Genomic DNA, 19,770 nt, shown 5'->3' with positions numbered 1-19,770 from the left:
GACACTGATGAGTGAAAAAGGAAATTAAAGCGTACGTCAAAAAAAAATAAAAACAAAATATGTGTGTGGGTGCATGCATAAAAGAAACCCTGGGGAAAATGCCCAAGTCATTACCATTTGTTCTACAAGGGTGAGAACACGGGGCATCACCCCTTTATATAGTTTATGCCTTTCAGTATAATTTGAATTTTTGCTACAGCAAGAAAGCATAATGAAGTCACACCATTAAAAACATCAAATTGGCAAATTCCACCCTCTTCAAGTAAAGAGGAGGAGAGAAAAGGTCATTTAAATGGTGCAGAGTCATGGTTAAACGCGTAGAGCAAAGCAGTTAAGAGCAGGACCCCCAGAGCCAGACTACTTGAGTTCAGATCCCAACTCTGCCACCTTTTTTTTTTTTTCTTTTTGCAGCCACACTCAGCCTCTGGACATTCCTGGGCTAGGGGTAGATTTGGAGCTGCAGCGGCTGGCCTATGCCACAGCCATGGCAACACCAGATCCGAGCCACATGTGCAACCTACCGGGCAGCTTGTGGCAATGCTGGATCCTTAACCCACTGAGTAAGGCCAGGGATCGAACCTGCAACCTGGTTCAATCTGTCGGGTTCTTAACCTGCTGAGCCACAGAGGGAACTGCAAGACTATGCTATTTCAAGATGTACATTTCCGATCCAACAGGGCCCCAGCCCCAAGTCAACTATTTTTAGCAGGTGGTAAAAGAAACAATGTTTTGTTGGAAAAATCAGCTCTGCGAGATTCAGGGAAAGATGGCCTGCCCGTCCTCACTGTGGCAGGTGAGTATGGCCGCGTATACTTAGTTGATGAGCAGCTGAAGGGATTTCAAGCGTGGCTTTGTCTAGTGTCTTTACTTTAACATGCTGGCTTTAGAATTCAGCATGAATACAATCGCTCCTTAAAACTGCAGAAGCAATAAGCTCCCCAAGTTTGTTATATTACAAATACAATAATTATAGAGACTACCAGACCGGTCACCTTGCCTACACTGACCACTTCTTAATATTTCTCTTTTACATTTTTACGCTACAAGGGTTTCTGACTCTCCTTCTATCTTGAATTATTTTGTATGTGGGCTTGGTGAGGAAGGAAGGGTGCCTGGGGAGGAGAAAAACACTTCTAGTCACTTATGATGGGACATGATGGAGGAAAATGTGAGTAAAAGAATGTATATATATATATATATATATATGTGTGTGTGTGTGTGTGTGACTGGGCCACCTTACTGAACAGTAGAAAATTGACGGAACACTGTAAACCAGGTACAATGGAAAAAATAAAAATCATTTTAAAAATAGAACACAGAAAAAAAGAAGGGAAACAACACAATTATAATCTCTGAGACAAGGCACCTCAGCGGGAGTGCTGACAGCTGTGGCCTGGGAGCCAGCACTCCGTGTACCAACTGTAGCCCTCCCCGCCCCTTATCAGGCTTGGCATCCGGGCACCCTGGGCACGGGTACTGGCTGGCATCCGCAACACGGGTAACAGCTTCAGAAGTGCCTGCGGTGGGCGTCAGCCACGTAGGGGCCACCCTCAGGACAGGCGGCAACAGGAACACTGCCACAAAGGCAGCAGAACTGACACGGGGTGGCCAAGGCGTCCTCTGACAGCATCCGAGCAAATGCTGGGAGGTGAATGAAAGACGCCTGCAGCACGCGGAGCATGGTTTAACATTCCCTGGGAACTCCCCGGAGGTACCGGGATGAGGCTTGAGTTCCCTCGGCCGTTTTGACACTCAAGGGTAGGACGTCGACTTCGGGGATCAGCTTGGATCTGGACCTGGAAAGGCTCACAACACGCTCTGCGTGAAAACGGGGAGGAGGATCCTGAAGCTACGGCAGCGACGGCTGCAGCCAGTGGGGAAAACACTCATTCTGGAGTTCCCTTGTGGTGTGGAAGGTTAAGGATCCTGTGTTATCACTGCAGCAGCTCAGGTCGCTGCTGTGGCGCAGGTCCAGTCCTCAGCCCACGAACTTCTGAACACCAGAGGTGAGGGGAAAAAAAGAATACCCATGTCGTGGGGGATTATATGCTACAGAGGTGTTTGCAAATCTGGGGATTCTTGAATATCTTCAGAGACGTCCAGGGCCCCCTGCAGGTTCAGAGAACCTTGACATTCAAGTCTGTGAGTATCCAGCACATATTCATGCCATGAAGCAGTAAACTGTACAGGAGAGATTCTGGAAGCAACTCCTTTGGGGACACCAGGAAGAACCTGGAGAAGAAGGAGGTGGCCTAATCGAGAAAGGCTGGGACATTCAAGAGCAGCCAATCACGCGCCTGGTCAGCAGGTCTAGACTGCACGGGAATGTGAGTGGACTTGCTCTGAAGGCTTCGCCCTCACCCACGACCGCCTCCAGACCCTCAAAAGATGCATTTATTTTCATTTATCCACGTGGAAAAGCCCTTATGAGAATATATAAGCAAGCTTTAATTCTGCGTTTTATTTTTAAGCATTATTTTATTATTGAATTACAGAAGCAACAGAGAGAGCACCATACAAATTCTGAAAGAGAGTTTCATTAGGGAAAGTGAGTCTCTACTTTTAACAGCTGAGAGTTCTTAAGATATCAAAACAGACACATCTTTGGATTGGCTGATTTCTTTTCTGTTTGCTCTTGACAGCCATGACTGTGGCATACGGAAGTTCCCGGGCTAGGAGTTGAATCAGAGCTGCAGATGCCGGCCTAGGTCCCAGCCACGGCAACACTGGATCTGAGCCGCATCTGTGACCCACGCCAGCAGCTTGTGGGAATGGCAGATCCTTAACCCACTGAGCAAGGCCAGGGATGGGACTATCCTCAGAGAGACAACGTTGGGTTCTTAACATGCTGAGCCACAGTGGGAACTCTGTGGATGGGTTGATTTCTTAAGCTGAGGGCTCTGAGTGAGAAGCAAGGCCTTCGGAGGTTGTCACTGCAGACACATCTGTCTCCCTCTTGAAAATAGTAAGAATGTGTGTGCATTGCAAACAAGAACTAAAACAGTCACTCTCATCGATTATTTGACACTTTATTCTTCCAGAAATGTAAGTATCCAGAAGACAGGTCTAGGACTCTTTCTCTGTCCACTGCCTAGAAAACCGCCGCATGCACGTACATATTTATCGAGGATGACCGCAGTCAGAATCAGCCCTGCCAAGTCTCTGATCGCAGGGAGACGCCATCCACTTCTGGGGGCATCTTTCAAAGGAGAAGGTAAGAAGTTCTCGATTCAGTTCCTTCTTTAGGACCCATTCAGGACCTGCAGTAAAACATGGTACAACTTACTGGGCTCTATGTGCACAAAAGGAAGACTCTCCCCCGCAAACTTACTAGAGAGGGCGGTCACGGGACCAGGAGTGGAGGCTCGGCATCGCTGTGACTCGGGGAAGCAGAGAAAGGAGAGGTGAAGAGGCAAGTGGCAATCAGTGCAGACATGGAGGGAGTTCCTGCCGTGGCTCAGCAGTAACGACCCTGACGAGTCTTCATCAGGATGTGCGTTCGATCCCTGGCCTCATTCCGTGGGTTAAGGAACCAGCGTTGCCGTGAGCTGCAGTGAAGGTCCCAGAAGCGGCTGAGATCCCACATTGCAGTGGCTGTGGTGCAGGCCGGCAGCTGCAGCTCCGGTTGGACCCCTAGCCTGGGAAGCTCCATATGCCGTGGGTGTGGCCCTGAAAAAGAAATAAATAAGTAAATAAAATGCCTGCGTCAAGGCCCATAGTACTTGTCCATCTTCAGAGTGGACTCTTCCTCCCACAGCCACCCAGGCAGGGTCCCCTCTCCGTTCCTGCATCTCAACTCTTCAGGATGTTTTGTCCATTTCTTCTTTCCTTCCAGTTTTAGTGAATCTATTTCTTCCACGTGCAAATATCTGGGGAGTAGCTGGATATGGGTTCGACCTTGGGTCATCCAGACCATGGAATCTGTATCATCTTCTTTCTTTTTAGGGAAATCTTATATGATCCTCAGCCATCTCCATCCTGTTCAACTGGATCTTAAACCCAAGACAGAAGGTTTCCAAGTCAATAAACAGCAAGGTGCTTATTCGGCGTGTCGGTGCAGTGAGGACGTAACGATGTGCTTCCCTGCCTCGCCAGCCCAGGAAAGGCATCCGTCTCCGTGATGAGGTGCGTATGCACGACAGAAGGCCTAGCGGTTGCAAAGCTTAGACACTAAGCCAATTCGAAGTCATTCAGGAAGAAATCAGGCCATGTTTCTAATGCTTTCTGTGTGAATCACTCCTTGAGGCTAAAGGGGTAGACCCCGCCACGGAAGTAAACAGGGTTCCCCTCAGTAGCTCAGGGTTTTAAGCCCCAAAAAACCAACTCACTAGATGCCACACAGAACAGTGAAGCAAACGCTTACTCTTCTTCCAAGAGGAAAAATGTGTAACTATGCCAAGGTCCCAGTATCCCTGTCTCTATGGAAAGAAGTCAACAGTCAAAACCCCTGTGGAAGACACGGCAGTTACCTTCACAACGTCCACGTCCTTTCTTGCCTCCTTGCTAACAGGACTCCAAACCTGTGCAAAAGGCACCATGCCCAGACATGGGCATCAGATCAGCACTGGTCCTGGGCAGTCTTGAAAATCCTGTCCCTTGCCTCCCAAACCTTTTTGGCAGCTGACACACACTACAACATGGACGAACCTTGAGGCTAAGTCACAAAAAAGAGAAGTACTGCATGGCTGCACTTACATCAAGCACTTGGAGCAGTCAAGATCCTGGAGACAGAGAGCAGAACGGTGGTGGCCAGGCGCTGGGGGGAAGGGACTGGGGAATTCGTGTTTGATGAACGCAGAGCTTCCGCTTGGGAAGATGAAGAGTCCTGGGGGTGGATGAAGGCCCTGGTTGTACAACACTGTGAATGTATTAGATGCCACTGAACTGCACACGTCAAAATGGTTATGACGGCAGGGTTTGTATTCCAACCAGCCCATCCCAGGCCTGCTTATCCTGCCTTCCCTGTTCCTTGCCATGGAAACCACAGCAGAGGCCCTTGCCCGTGTGCCCCCCTCCCTCTGCCTCCTGACTGGCCCTGGGGATTCCCCCACGTGGGCCTGCATGGCAGGCACGTCCCCTCCTCCTGGAAGCTGTGAATGACAAACTACTTTCCAAAGGCAATCACCGTATACCTTCATTGGCAATCCTCCTGATGTCTGGATGATAATAATAAAACTCGCATTTTGACACCGCATGAAGGGTGCTGTTTCAGGCAGGTGGCCTGGGAAGGCATCTTTGCAGAGATGTCTTTTAAGCACAAACCTGAAGGCAAGGAGGAAGAGGAATGTCTGGAGAAAGGAAATGAATCTACTTCCTGACCAGATACTTGCTCCTCTCAACCTCCTCTTCCTTTTAGCCCCCTCGTGATTTTTCAGCACTATCTGCTTTTGTTCTTCTGTTGCCTTTGTGACCACAGTCCAGGGGGTTCTCCAAGGCCTCTAGGGTCAGCGTTGTTCTACACACGGATTCCTTCCCATGGGCAGTTTCAAATACTTGCTGGCCTTCCTACAGACCATCCCGCAGACACTCCAAACGCCTCCTATCAAAACCAAATGCATCATCTTCTCTCCAACGCTACCCAAAAAGAGAACCTTCAATACACAGCTACCTGGATTCTAAAGGGACACCGCTGGTCCCTTCCCTCTGGTCTCTCCTGCAGCCAGTTCGTGCTCTGCAGTGTTGCTGGGGGACTCTGAACACAGACTTCCTGCCTGATAAAGTCAGCGGTTCCTCGTGGTCCAGAACATGAAGGCCAAAGTTCTGAGCCCCAGCCTATCATCCCAGCTTCACTGCCAGGGATGCGCCCGCAGTCTCAAGCCTTTGCCTCACCAGGTCAACAACGACTCCCATTTTGCCCAAAGTTCATGAACCTCTGACGACATTCAACTCCAGTGCAGCCGTGGACTCTGAGGACCATTCCCTGAATACTTGAGAATATTCTAATTATAAAATAAAGGTATATCTGTTACAGAAAACTTATAAGAATAAAGAACATGAATAAAATTGAAATCGCTGCCTATCATCCTATCACCCACTTCTATCCATTTACAAGTACTGAGTACCTAGTATGAGCAAAAAACAGTACAGAGTTAGACAGAGAAGTAGAGGCTCTTAAAGATACTTGAATGACACGGGGACAGACAGAAGAGAGAAGAGATTTTCTTGGGCTGTTCCCTCTGTCTGAAAAGCCCTTCACGCCTTTATGATGTGACAAACTTCTCTTACCCTTAAAGAGCAACTCGAGCCTCTCTTCCCTGATGGACATACCTGGATGTCCCCCAGACGGAGCTAATTACCAGCTGATTTTGTTGCTGCTGTTGTTACTCTGACCTTGTGTATCTGTCCATTTCAGCCCCATCACCTGCTATCAAAGGGCTCTGACTGTGTGTGTATCTGTCTCCTCTCCGAGGAGCCGTGGTGACCAATCCAGCCTCCATACACGGCGGGCCCTTAGATAACAAATGTTACTGGGTTGTGTTCACAGGACTTCTCTTGAGTCCGAAAAACCCCAGTGGTTTCAGTAACTGCAATTCCACTTGACGAAAGCGCTGTATATCTTGCAAACACCTCTCTTTATGGTAAAGCATCTCCCTAGGTCATGTGTTAAATGCCACAGCATACATAACACATTTTAACGTGACATGTTATACAACAAGCAAGTCCTGCTATAGATACTAAAGCAAACTGGAAGCATCGTTTGATACACTGTGGACTCCCGTCAAGCCTGCAAAAAGTATTCAGCCTGTCCTTGTTACTAAACCCTCCGTCAGTTTCAAAGCATTTAAAATAATCAATTAGCTAATCCTTGCAACAATTCTCTGGGTTTAGCCAGGGTTCTCATCACATTTTAGAGATATTGTTTAAAGAAAGCAGAAACAGAAAAGCAGCTATCCTGTAAAGCAGTGGGATTCCTCAGTGATGCCTACAGCACCTGCGCAGAAAGCCGCCACCGCTCAGGGTTAAGACGCAAGCGAAGGAGCCTCACTTCGCCAAGGACCCCCTGGCCCGGCACTCGCCGTCCGAAGAGGAGTCGTCTGCAAGTTGCACAGACGTGAGGGACGAGTTCAGAGCAGCCAGGACCACCCGTGGGAAGCGAACTGTCATTTAGTTACGTAGGAATTTGCGGCGCATGGGGGAAGGCAAGGTCCCCATAACTTGAAGCACAAAGATCATCAACACAAGGAAACAAAGTGAGCGCTTTGTAACGGCGGGGCCTGGCCAGTGAGGAAGGGACTCGGGACAAATTGAGGGAACCTGAAACATGGTGTGTGCTGCTGTACATATTATTGTGGTGATATATTGTTGTTATGTTATAGAGTGTTGCAGATGGTGATATTGCATCTATAACTATATATATGCTATATAGTTATAATATATATTTATTACAATTTAATATAGATATTAAATATACAGTTATATAAGAGTACTCACACATATGCTGATGAAGTAGGTAATAGTATCCCCACTTTAAGAGAAAACTGGAGTTCCCATCATGACTTAGCCGGTTAAAAATCTGCATGGTGTCCCTGAGGATGTGGGTTCAATCCCTGGCCTCGTTCAGTGGGTTCAGGACCTGGCGTTGCCATGAGCTGTGGTTTAGGTCGCAGACGTGGCTGGGATCCCGCGTTGCTGCGGCTGTGGCGTAGGCCAGCGGCTACAGCTCCAATTCGACCCCTAGCCTGGGAACCTCCATATGCTGCAGGTGTGGCTGTAAAGAGGAAAAATAATAATAATGAAATAAGAGAAAACCAGAGCTCAGAGTGGCTAAATCACCTCCACGTTGAGTCAGCAAGTGACGGGGTATGTTGGAGCCTAGATGCATCTGCTGCCACACAGAGGACCAGCGTGACGGCACCTCCCCCGGTGATGTGCGCGTTCCCTGGGTGAGTCCAGCCATCCGGGCTCCAGCAAGAAACAGGCGGCACCTTCCAACCTCACACCGTGAGGAAAGTCAACACGGGGCCTGTCTACGGTGGGGTGGGCAGGGGGCAGGGCACCTCCAGGGATGGTGCGGAGTTGGTATCAGGGGTCCCTGTTAATACCCATCAGCTGTGGGGCAAGGGGCTGGCTGGAATTTGGACACAAAGAGGGTGTTCGGGGAGGGACATTTTGCAGAAAGTGTAAGATAGTCCAGGATGAGCCAATGTGATGGGCCCCACAAAGGGAAGGCAGGGGTGATAAACACACAGGCCTCCGTCTCCTCTCCCCCTCTAATCCCTGCCTGCGTGCCCGCCGGCCAAACCCCACTTGAGCTAGAGAGCGAGGTAACTGGTGAAGCCGTCCAACTACCAGAACACAGAACCCGGCGGCAGAGTGGACCAAACGTGAACTTCGGTGAAGATCATGAGGTCGTGAGGCTTGCTTAGGCTCAGCGAGGAGAGGTCAGGAAAGGGGTATTATTGCTCCAAAGGATGAGGTGGAAAGGAAGTTCGGCTTAAAACATAATAAAAATCACGCTTGATAAGTAAGACTATTAACAACATTACATCCTTAAATATTTACTTTCTGATTAATTAAGAATAACCAGGAGTTGCCCCGTGGCTCAGCAGAAACGAACCCAACTAATACCCATAAGGATGTGGGTTCGATCCTTGCTTCACTCAGTGGGTTAAGGATCCACTGTTGCAGTGAGCTGTGGTGTAGGTCACAGAGGTGGCTCGGATCCCGCGTTGCTCGGATCCCGTGTTGCAGCTGTAGCTCCTCCAATTCGACCTCTAGTTTGGGAACTTCCACGTGCCGCAGGTATGACCCTAAAAATCAAAAAGAAAAAAAAAAGGAATAATCGAAATATGACTGTAAGTGTCCTTAGTTCATTTTCTTTGCTTGACCTGATGGCTTGGTCACTTAAAGAAAAAGCAAAGAGTTGGAACTCAACTATCCAGGGGGGGAAAAGAAGCCGAGCTGTGAAAGGAGCAGTTTCTGTGAATCCTCTCTCCCCACATTTTCTAGGGGCTCAGGAAGTTCCCAAGCACATGGGCTAAGCTGCTCCCTTCTAGAGATGAGCAAAAGGAAGAGAACTAAGGAGAGAGAGCAGAGAGAAAAAACAACAGAGAAGATAGCGACAAATGAACAAAGAGAGAGTCCTTCCATTAGAGTACCAGCCAAGGGAGCACCTTCCTTAATTCAGCCAACGGGCACCATATATTGAATAAATACTTATCTCTATAAATTCCTCTTCCAGGTTTCAGGCTGTGGAACTTCTGTGCAATGAGGAATAACTCTACCACTAAAGACTGAACAGACATCGAAACAAAAGCCTCTTCTAAAATAACATTTAAATTGAAATTAAACACAGACATCAGCAGCAGCCCATTGTTCCTTCAAAGACAACCCTGGATATTCAGAGGCAAAGGGGCTTGGCTGCCTTGGAAAAAATTATGCAGCCTGCTGAAGGAGCAGAACTCAGCTGAAAAGCAAAGATGGGAAGACGTGCCCTGCTCTTCATGTTTTTTTGATCAATGACTGCATAAAAGCCGAAGGCAGGGAGTTGAATCCCATGGCTTCCCCTTTCGCTGTCCTTCCTGGTCTAAAGGGAGCCTCACCTATGGCAGTGGCTTGGCACCATCGCCATACACACGCACACGGGTCATGACAGGAGCGGATCCGGCTGGATCATCAAGCAGCGATGTGTGCAGCCCTCAGACTCCCCATCATAGGGGAAAGACCCAGACCCACGGCAGCAGGCCCTGTCCCACAGCTTCGCCTCGCAGGCTGCTGCAGCCTTAGCCTAAGGTGCAGCTGCTCCGACAGACCATCCCAGATTCTCACAGCTCACAAGGAAGGCGTTGCCATTCTGGTCCAAATCCCTGACTTTACAGGTAGAAGGAAGCAGAGCCCAAAGGGCTAAGGTGGGAGGCACTCATTTCACACCAAGGGGAGCGTTTGTCCTTTTTCCCCTCTTTCGGCAGAGCTTTAAATCATTCAGGTGAAAACTTACTGCATTTATTGGCACAACAGCAATAGGAAATAAAGCAATCTAAACGATCACTCAAAACAAGTCACCATAGTTTTCATATGCTTGGGTATAAAGAGGGAACTGCCATCATGCGTGAAACTGGGGCAGGAGCTGAGCTAGAAATGAGAGTAAGTATGTGGTCAAAGGCTAATCTAAATGAACACAGAAGAACAGGATTAAGACGGAGAGGAGCTGAGTGCAAGGGCTGGCACAGGTCCACCTCCATAAATCTCCACAATTTCCTTTTTTTTTTTTTTTAGGGCCACATGTGTGGCCTATGGAAGTGCCCAGGCTGGGGTGGAATTGGAGCTGCAGCTGCCAGCCTACACCACAGTCCCAGCAATGCTGGATCCTTAACCGACTGAGCAGGGCGAGGGATCAAACCCACATCCTCATGGATTCTAGTAGGATTCATTTCCACTGAGCCACAATGGGAACTCCCACGATTTGCTTAAAAATCCTCAGCATAGATCATGTGTGTGTTAGGTGGTTTCAGCTTTTACCCCGGGGCAGCCAGTTGTCTGAATCAGGAACCCACATTCATGGTGTGAAATCCCAGACACCAGAGAGACTTCGGGTATAGGTTTCTTGGTCCTCACCCGCGCCTTTGCTAATGAGTATCAAGAATTTCAGAAAGAGAGTTCCTTTGGTGAAATGAGCAGCATCTCAGCACCGTGGATGTAGAAACAGGCCCTGGCTGGTGAAAATGGTGGTATTCAAGATAACGTGGGCTGTGTGCCTTGGTGGTAGAGTGGTGAGCATAGCCGCCCTCCGGAATCAGGTGTGTCGGTCAAAGTATCTGTAAGATTTCCCATCCCTGCATAAATGGAGTAAAGAATGCATTGATGGAGTTCCCGTCATGGCTCAGCGGTTAACGAGCATGACTAGCTAGCATCAATGAGGACGTGGGTTTGATCCCTGGCCTCGCTCAGTGGGTTAAGGATCCGGCGTTGCCGTGAGCTTGTGGTGTAGGTCGAAGACGTGGCTCGGGTCTCGTGTTGCTGTGGCTGTGGTGCAGGCGGGCAGCTACAGCTCCGATCCGACCCCTAGCCTGGGAACCTCCATATGCCACAATGCAGCCCTAAAAAAGGGGGGGGGTTAAGGCCAGCATCACACATGCTTAAGGGTGAGGCTTTCGATTTAAATGCCCGTAAATGAACAGAAACAGAGACGGCTGCTGAGGCGAGAAAGACACATTGGCATTTCAGGGCAGAGATGACGGGATGTTTTGCTCTTGAAAGCAGCAGTTCTTACATATGCAGTCACCAATTTTTAAGATTTTGGAATGCACTTCTTTGAAACATAGACTAACAACTGGTTACTTTAAAGCCTACGCTATACTAAAAAACATTTTTTAAGGAGATCACATGCTTACCCACCCCTACCCCATACGAAAATACACCATCCAGCCGCAAACACAAGATCTCCCAATTTACGCTATGACTTTTCCTTCTGCATTTCACCGGACAATTTAACTTAAAATAACCAAATGTGTTTCTCTGTCCAATTTTCCTGTAATAGCCCATTGTTGCAATCTATTGATAAACCCTGCAGTGCTTCAAGATTAAATGTTAAAACCTACCTCTTGAGATTTGTAACCATTTTCATTTAAATAACTTTCAGGTTTTTGCAAAACCCCATTTTTAGGCATCTCCAACACGTGGAGTTTTGTCTAACATCTTATCCCAAGTATCTTCTATTAGTGTGAAATTATATGTCCACTCTTCATGTGGTGTGTTCGCCTTCCATAAGATTGCCAGCTAATTGCTTTTCCAAACTCCATGCTGGACAACAACAAAGAAGACGTTACAAACCGACAGACAGTAACACTGGCAAGTGCTGGGGCTCCTGCAATAGTAAACACCGAAGATGAAGCAACCAACTGCACAAACCCAACTGAGGTTTCCTTGCATAATCCTTTAATGAAATGAGACTGCTAAAACAGAAGAAGTTGGACACCCCTGACCCAGATTCTTAAAGTAAGGGCAGCTGCCCTAGATGTCTGTCAAGATTGTGCATTAGAGTGTATTCTTAATCAGTGAGCAATCAAGACAAATATTTCACTCCACTTCGTAAGTCTAAGCTGTGTGATTGCATCTGACACATCTAGGAGAAGAGAATCCCTTCCAGTTCACTTCCTCCTGCTTCTAAATGTAAGGTGCATCGACCTCAACGGGCCTCTCCACTCTGCCCTGGACTAGAGAGATATGTGGAGGGTTCAGGGGAGCTGGTGAAGCAAGAATTTCTAACTGGCATTGGAATCTGATTATGATAACCAGGACCTCCTGCCTAATCAGGACTGAGAGCGCCTGTCTTGGTGGTGTTCTCCCAAATTAGGCACAGGAAGAAATTAACACAGGGCTCTTTCAACAGGAAAAAAAAAGAAAGAAAGAAAGAATTAGTGTGTATTTCAGAGTTATTCATTTCGCCATTATTGGCGTAGCAAAACACAAAGAGGAAAGAAAGGAAATCACCTCCATCTCCATCAACAGGGAAATGCTGGAGCAAATGAGAGTCCATTCATTCCTGGACATTATGCAAGGACAGAAGCTTGGAGGGTAAAGCATGGAGTGCAGCATCAGCCTGCCTGGTTTGCTCACCTCAGCGCATCCCAATCTGCGTTACTCTCACAAACAACTCTGTTTATCCGGGCCTCAGTTTTCCCGGACGGAAAATACTGTAACAGTACCTATGTCACAGGATCCACAAAGTGTTTACAAGAATGATTTGGCCATGGTACACATTCAGTAAAAGGAGCTATCACTGTCGAAAAGAATTAATTGTCTAGTTAGGGCTAATAAGTGAATAGCATAGATGACTTGGCAGAGTCATGTTCACGGTAGGGTAATATTAAAAATGACCTATGTATCTGTCTCTATATATGCCTGGCACATAAAAAGGTACAGAAGGATACACACCATTGGAAGGAGAGAGAGGAAGAAAGAATGAACTTTTTCTTTATAAATCTCTGTGGTGTTTATTTTAGCATGCAGGAATTGGGCAATTTGTTAAATCCAATGAAGTAAGAAAAAACGTGCATTAATACCCAAGCATGTGTTTGGGCCCAGACACGAAAGCCAGCTCTGGGATGGAGGAGACAGCGCACTGTGGCCTGACTTCTTGACTGTGTTTCTGTACAGTGGGACTGCAGCCCCAGAGGACACTGACCACTGGTCATAGCTGTGTCAGTAGCCACAGACGGTCCATGAATGGACAGCTCCTTCCCAGAGGGCGCTGATTTTGCATGTCGGCGAAGACACCAGTGAAACTGCAGAGGCTTCAGCAGCAAAGGTTTCTTTCTCATTCTCATGACCTCTCCAGCGCAGATCGGCCCCAGCTCCATGCCAGGATTATTGGGGATCCAAGCGGAGGGACCCCAGCTTCATCTGGAACATTGCCGAGCTCGTGGCAAAGAAGAGAGAGAATGGAGAGCTACAGGCTGGCTCTTCAAGCTTTGCCTGGAAATGCCTCTTCTCTTCTGCTCACATTTTATTTGCCAGAGAAAATCAAGCACGTGGGCCTGCGTGAGTTCCACAGAAGGAGATGTGCGATCTTCTCTCAGGGCATCAACGGAGGGGAAAGCTACATTTAAGGACTGCTGCGCTTCTCCGTTATTGTGTTATTCACACCCCTCCCTCCTCTTCTTGAGACAGGTTTACATTCCCTTATCTGAACCCCTTGAGGCTAAATGCATTTCAGATTTCAGAATTTTTCAGATTTTATGCTGCAACCGTATTTTAGGTAACACACTAAACAGGATCTGGGCAGCACCTTCTATGAATAGGTCTGCAGCAAAATACATAAGAATCCACATTAAATGGGTTAAATAAAGATTAGAAGTTAACTCATTACAGCTTAGATCCAGCATTTCCACCAAATAATCTGTATCAAACTTATGGGGGAGGGGAGATTAGGATTGTTAAAGCTTTTCAGAATTTCAAATTACAGGTAATGGTTTGTCAACAAGTATCATCAAGAATTAGCTATACAATCCTGAGAAACAAAAACCAAGCAGGAGGCATAACTCTCCCAGACTTCAAGAAATACTACAAAGCCACAGTCATCAAAACAGTGTGGTACTGGTATCAAAACAGACAGACAGACCAATGGAACAGAATAGAGAATCCGGAAATAAACCCTGACACCTATGGTCAATTAATCTTTAACAAGGGAGGCAAGAACATCAAATGGGAAAAAGAAAGTCTATTCAGCAAGAATTGCTGGGAAACCTGGACAGCTGCATGCAAAGCAATGAAACTAGAACACACCCTCACACCATGCACAAAAATACACTCAAAATGGCTGAAAGACTTAAATATACGACAGGACACCATCAAACTCCTAGAAGAGAACATAAGCAAAATACTCTCTGACATCAACATCATGAATATTTTCTCAGGTCGGTCTCCCAAAGCAATAGAAATTAGAGCAAAAATAAACCCATGGGACCTCATCAAACTGAAAAGCTTTTGCACAGCAAAGGAAACCCAAAAGAAAACAAAAAGACAACTTACAGAATGGGAGAAAATAGTTTCAAATGATGCAACCGACAAGGGCTTAATCTCTAGAATATATAAACAACTTATACAACCCAACAGCAAAAAAGGCCAATCAATCAATGGAAAAATGGGCAAAAGACCTGAATAGACATTTCTCCAAAGAAGATATACAGATGGCCAACAAACACATGAAAAAATGCTCAACATCACTGGTTATAAGAGAAATGCAAATCAAAACTACCATGAGATATCACCTCACACCAGACAGAATGGCCATCATTAATAAATCCACAAATAACAAGTGCTGGAGGGGCTGTGGAGAAAAGGGAACCCTCCTACACTGTTGGTGGGAATGTAAACTGGTACAGCCACTATGGAGAACAGTTTGGAGATACCTTAGAAATCTATACATAGAACTTCCATATGACCCCGCAATCCCACTCTTGGGCATCTATCCGGACAAAACTCTACTTAAAAGAGACACGTGCACCCGCATGTTCACTGCAGCACTCTTCACAATAGCCAAGACATGGAAACAACCCAAATGTCCATCGACAGAGGATTGGATTCGGAAGAGGTGGTATATATACTCAATGGAATACTACTCAGCCATAAAAAAGAATGACATCATGCCATTTGCAGCAACATGGATGGAGCTAGAGAATCTCATCCTGAGTGAAATGAGCCAGAAAGACAAAGACAAATACCATATGATATCACTTATAACTGGAATCTAATATCCAGCACAAATGAACATCTCCTCAGAAAAGAAAATCATGGACTTGGAGAAGAGACTTGTGGCTGCCTGATGGGAGGGGGAGGGAGTGGGAGGGATCGGGAGCTTGGGCTCATCAGACACAACTTAGACTAGATTTACAAGGAGATCCTGCTGAATAGCATTGAGAACTTTGTCTAGATACTCATGTTGCAACAGAAGAAAGGCTGGGGGAAAAATGTAATTGTAATGTATACATGTAAGGATAACCTGACCCCCTTGCTGTACAGTGGGAAAATAAAAAAAAAAAGAATTAGCTATAGAATAAGTCTGCTTTAATGTCTCTTTTTCCCACAAAAACAGGGAAGCTACTATGTTTAGAATTAGCAGTGTTAAGTCCACACACTCCCTGATGACAGGGTAGCCTGAAAAGTTCTTAGAAAAAATCCAAGGTCCTTCCCCAAGATGTCATGCGTGAATACTGCGGACAGTAATGCTTCCATTGAGTATGACGGAGGCACGTTTTCAATGACAAACTTTATTAGGAATTACAGTGATGGAGACAGAAAGATATAGTGATGCTCTAGGTTTTTAGGAGAGAGAATTTGAACTCATTTTCCTGGATGAGAGCAGGAAAGTATGTTTAAATACTTCCAGGATATCATGGAATGGGCTGAATGCCACCGAGAGGGATCATGTGATATCCTGCTCCATGCGCTCAGATATGCCAGGCCGGGTGCCCATGCACCTGGCCCTGAAGCTTTACTGCAGACCTGCTTCCCTGCAGTGCCAGAAGGGCAAGCTAGATGAAGGCTCAGGAGCTGTACTGAGCAGCAGATAAATTTGGCTGTGGCTTGGATGCAATTCATAGCCTACAAAACAGACTGCTTCCCTGTGCAGTTTTGTTCAAGGTCAGGATTCGACTCTATTAAAAAAAACCTTCCATGCATGAGTCAGGCAGCCAAATACAATTGTGGTTAAGACCCTCCGGCAGGGGCCCTTCCAGGGTCATGGGCACTGTTCAAGCCATTGCTTTATCATCTCAGCAGGGAATGGCTTCCCATGGCCACCCAGGAGCCTATGGCTATTGCTAGGTCCCCAGATTTGGCATCTATATGGCATGAATGGTACCAGCGATAATTTGTGACTCAGATGCAACAGTTTCTGCCAACAAACCACACTTTCCATTCAACATGATTGAGAGCTGACGTGATGTTTCATCACTTCGGTCTATGCTAGCCGGACACTAAGCATCACTTGCACGATGCGCAATCAGCACGTTCTGTGTGGCGTGCACAGGAAATGGCCCTGATGGCTTGAACACAAACCGGAGAGCCCCAGCACCCACTCTCTGGTTCTCTGATTTGTAGATTTCAGCAGGAGCATCCACGAATCTGCACCAAAGCAAGCCCCTCGGGTTATTCTAATGCAGGTCAAAGGTTCATGGTAGCAGAAACTATGACTAAAGAGCAGAAATGATGCCCTGGCTGGTGCACATATTTTAAACTAAACACAGAAAATAAATCCTCCAAGCAAGAACACCATAAATTCAACAGCAGGAAAATCCTGCTGTGGTTTTATCCTAGCAGTGGTGGTTTTACCTGATACAAATGCTCTGAAATTTAGCATTAGGCTTTAGCTTTACGAACTATTCCCAAGAAGTCATAAATACTTTATGCAAATTCTGATCCGTACCTGACCAAAGAAACTCAACATCACATGCATGACTGACAGGGGCCGAGGGAGATGAAGCATGGAGCCATATCACCTAACACTATACATTTTCCTGCTTGGGCTCATAATCCAGCATCTTGAACTTGCACTTTACGTGAGCAGCGATAATGTCACTAGATTTATGCACCAAGGCAGAGTCTGCCTCACATGAGGCAAGGGCTTGATTTACAGTTGATTTTTAAAGCCCGTGACTATACAGCTTAATGAATGAACCACTTTACTTGTCATCTCTTTAATTTCAACCCTCCTTTTAAACCCAAGTTTATTTTGCACTTCTACAGATTTTTCCCTTTTTTCTCTATACCGCTACTAGTAAATGCTTATTTGGGATACAAAACGTAATGTGTCTGCCAAAACTAAAGGAAAGAGGAAGAGGAAGATGAAAAAAGAGAAATGAAAAGGGAAGTAAAGGAAAGGGAAGAGTGTGAAAGGAAGGGGAAGAAGGCGAGGAGGAGGAGGAAGAACACGGCAGCCGGTCGATCCCTCCCGAGCCAGACCGCGCCAGCGCTCCTGGGCGCTTCTGCGGCGCTCAGCCACACCTCGTTCCGTGTCCCACCTTCACCTGCACCTTCCACTCGCCCGATGACGTGAAGTTCACAGTATCCCTCCCAGCTCCGGTGACCAGCCTGGGTGGGCCCAAGCAGCTCTCAGAGATTTGGCAAAGACCCAAAACATACCTGGTGCCCAGCCTTCCGCCTCCCTCTAAAGGGAGTGCTCATCCCACGGATGCTCCATCCAGCAACTTGTCACCTACACACCGCTAGGTCTGGCCACCCACCTGGTGTTTTCGAAATTCAACCTCTGTCCCAGACGCACGGATCTGGCCCTCAAACATTTATAAGCATTTACCAGGTGCCGGTACTGCGTTCGAGGCTGGGATGCCACTTCACAGGATTTGGAGTTTACACCGGAGCAGGGGGGCAACCTCAAAATAGACGGGAAGCTCTGGTGGAAGAAATCGTGGAAGACATCCTCAAAGAGAAGATGCCAAGGTTGAGTCTTGAAGGATGAGCGAGAGTTTACCACCCGAAGCAAGAGGAGCAAGGACTGATCTAGTTTAAGAGAAGGAAGAGGCGTGGCTGAAGTCATGGAAGTGGGAAATATTTGGGGTGGAGGCATCCAGTCCGTTGACCATCACTGGACCAGGAAGTGTGGAGCCCAGAGGGTGCTCCTTGAAGCTGAAGGCCAGAGGCCAGGATGGCGAGGCTTCAATGCTTCACAGAGCAGCTGGAATTTATTTATCAAATTATTATTTATGGAATTTACTGAATGGTGCAGAATTTCTAAGGATTTTTTTCCTTTGTAAGAATGACATGCCATTGCCGCACCATTTACAATAGCCAAGGCATGGAAGCGACTAAATGCTAAATGTCCATTGACAGAGGAATGGATAAAGAAAAAGGGGTGTATATGTGTATTACTTGGCCATGAAAAAGAATGAAATAATGCCCTTTGCAGCAACATGGATGGACCTAGAGATTCTCATACTAAGTGAAGTCAGACAAAGAAAGACACATACATGATATCATTTATATGTGGACTCCAATAAAAACGACATAAAAAATTATTTATAAAACAGAAACAAACTCATAGATTTTGAAACCAAACTTCGGGTTACCAAAGGGGAAACCACGGCGGGCAGGGATAAACGGGGAGGGTGGGATCAGCACACACACACCACCATCCAAAACACAGGGGTAATGAGAACCTACTGCAGGGCACAGGACAACCTACTCGATAGTCTGTGACAACCAGAAAAGAATGGCTGATTCACTCTGCTCTTCCTGAACCCAACGCAGTGCTGTAAATCAACTATACCCCAATAAAAAAAAAATTTAAAGAGATACTTAACGTAAAAACAAACAAAAGAATGACATGCCGGATTCACATTTTAGGAAGACCCGGCTTGCGGTGATGTGAGTTTTGCTTCTGAGGTGGCGGGAGGCGCAGGGGAGCAAGGCTGAAGATATGGAAGGAGATTTCTCCAGCGGTCCAACCCCGAATTGATGCGATTCCAAAGAAGGTCTGGAGAAGCAAGCATGAAGAGGAAGGGATCCATCCGAAGGGTTCTTTAGAAGGCTAAAGCCGCTGCATGTGTCCGAAGAGGAGAATTCGAGGAAGATCCCCAGGTCCCACGTGACGAGGCAGTAAGTTTACAGAAACGGGGAAGGAAGAGGAGAAACTCGTTTGGGAAACGAGGGGTTATTTATGAAGTCACCATGAGTTCCAAACCCTTTTACACAAGCTGTTTACCCTCTACAGACTCGGGAGCCTTTTGGGGACAAGAAGAACGATTTCCCAAAGGGAACGGCACAGCCTAGGCTTCCACTTGCACTTTCCTGACTCGACCACGGGGCGCACCCACCCGCCCGCCCGCGGGGAAGACGAAGACGGGTCCTGCTTTCAACACTCACTTCACCGCCCCGCTCACGCGAGGCTCCGGGGCCACGTTAACCTGGGTGGTGGTTTAGGGGTCAAAGATCGGCTGCTGCGAGGCTGGTGATTCGCCAAGCACTGAGAGGAGACAGGATGAGGGGCTCTGTTAAGAGAAAATCCTATTCTGTACCTTTTTATTTCATATTTTAAAAGGTTAAATATGATACTTTAGTGACACATATTATACTGTGTAATAGATATATGGACATCCATCACAACAGGGTTTTTTTTATTTCTTTAATCCTTATATTTAATTTCTATAAAATCATCTCATAAATATCCTTCATCTCTTTATTCCCACCAAACATCCACCTCTTCTTCCCAAACGCAAAGCTTGAGGAATTTTCATCTCCCTTCAGTAAGACTGTGAGAAAGGAATGAAAAAAATTAGTAAGATATGTCTTTTCCAAGACAACCTATGGAATAGGAGA

The 19,770-nt window shown here is 46.8% G+C and overlaps 1 long non-coding RNA gene across 1 annotated transcript; it reads right to left on the bottom strand.

Annotated features, from left to right (window-relative positions):
* Window positions 1-2,825: 2,825 nt before the first annotated feature.
* On the bottom strand, window positions 2,826-7,299 carry LOC125137743 (uncharacterized). Its single transcript, XR_007137498.1, has 3 exons — window positions 5,133-7,299; window positions 4,696-4,825; window positions 2,826-3,260 (listed from the first exon to the last, which is right to left on the bottom strand). It is a non-coding gene; the product is annotated as an uncharacterized LOC125137743 (long non-coding RNA).
* Window positions 7,300-19,770: the final 12,471 nt, after the last annotated feature.

The sequence above is a fragment of the Phacochoerus africanus genome, chromosome 10 (genome assembly GCF_016906955.1).
Source record: "Phacochoerus africanus isolate WHEZ1 chromosome 10, ROS_Pafr_v1, whole genome shotgun sequence".
Lineage (NCBI taxonomy): Eukaryota > Metazoa > Chordata > Mammalia > Artiodactyla > Suidae > Phacochoerus > Phacochoerus africanus.
This window is presented reverse-complemented; position numbering and strand designations above follow the sequence as displayed.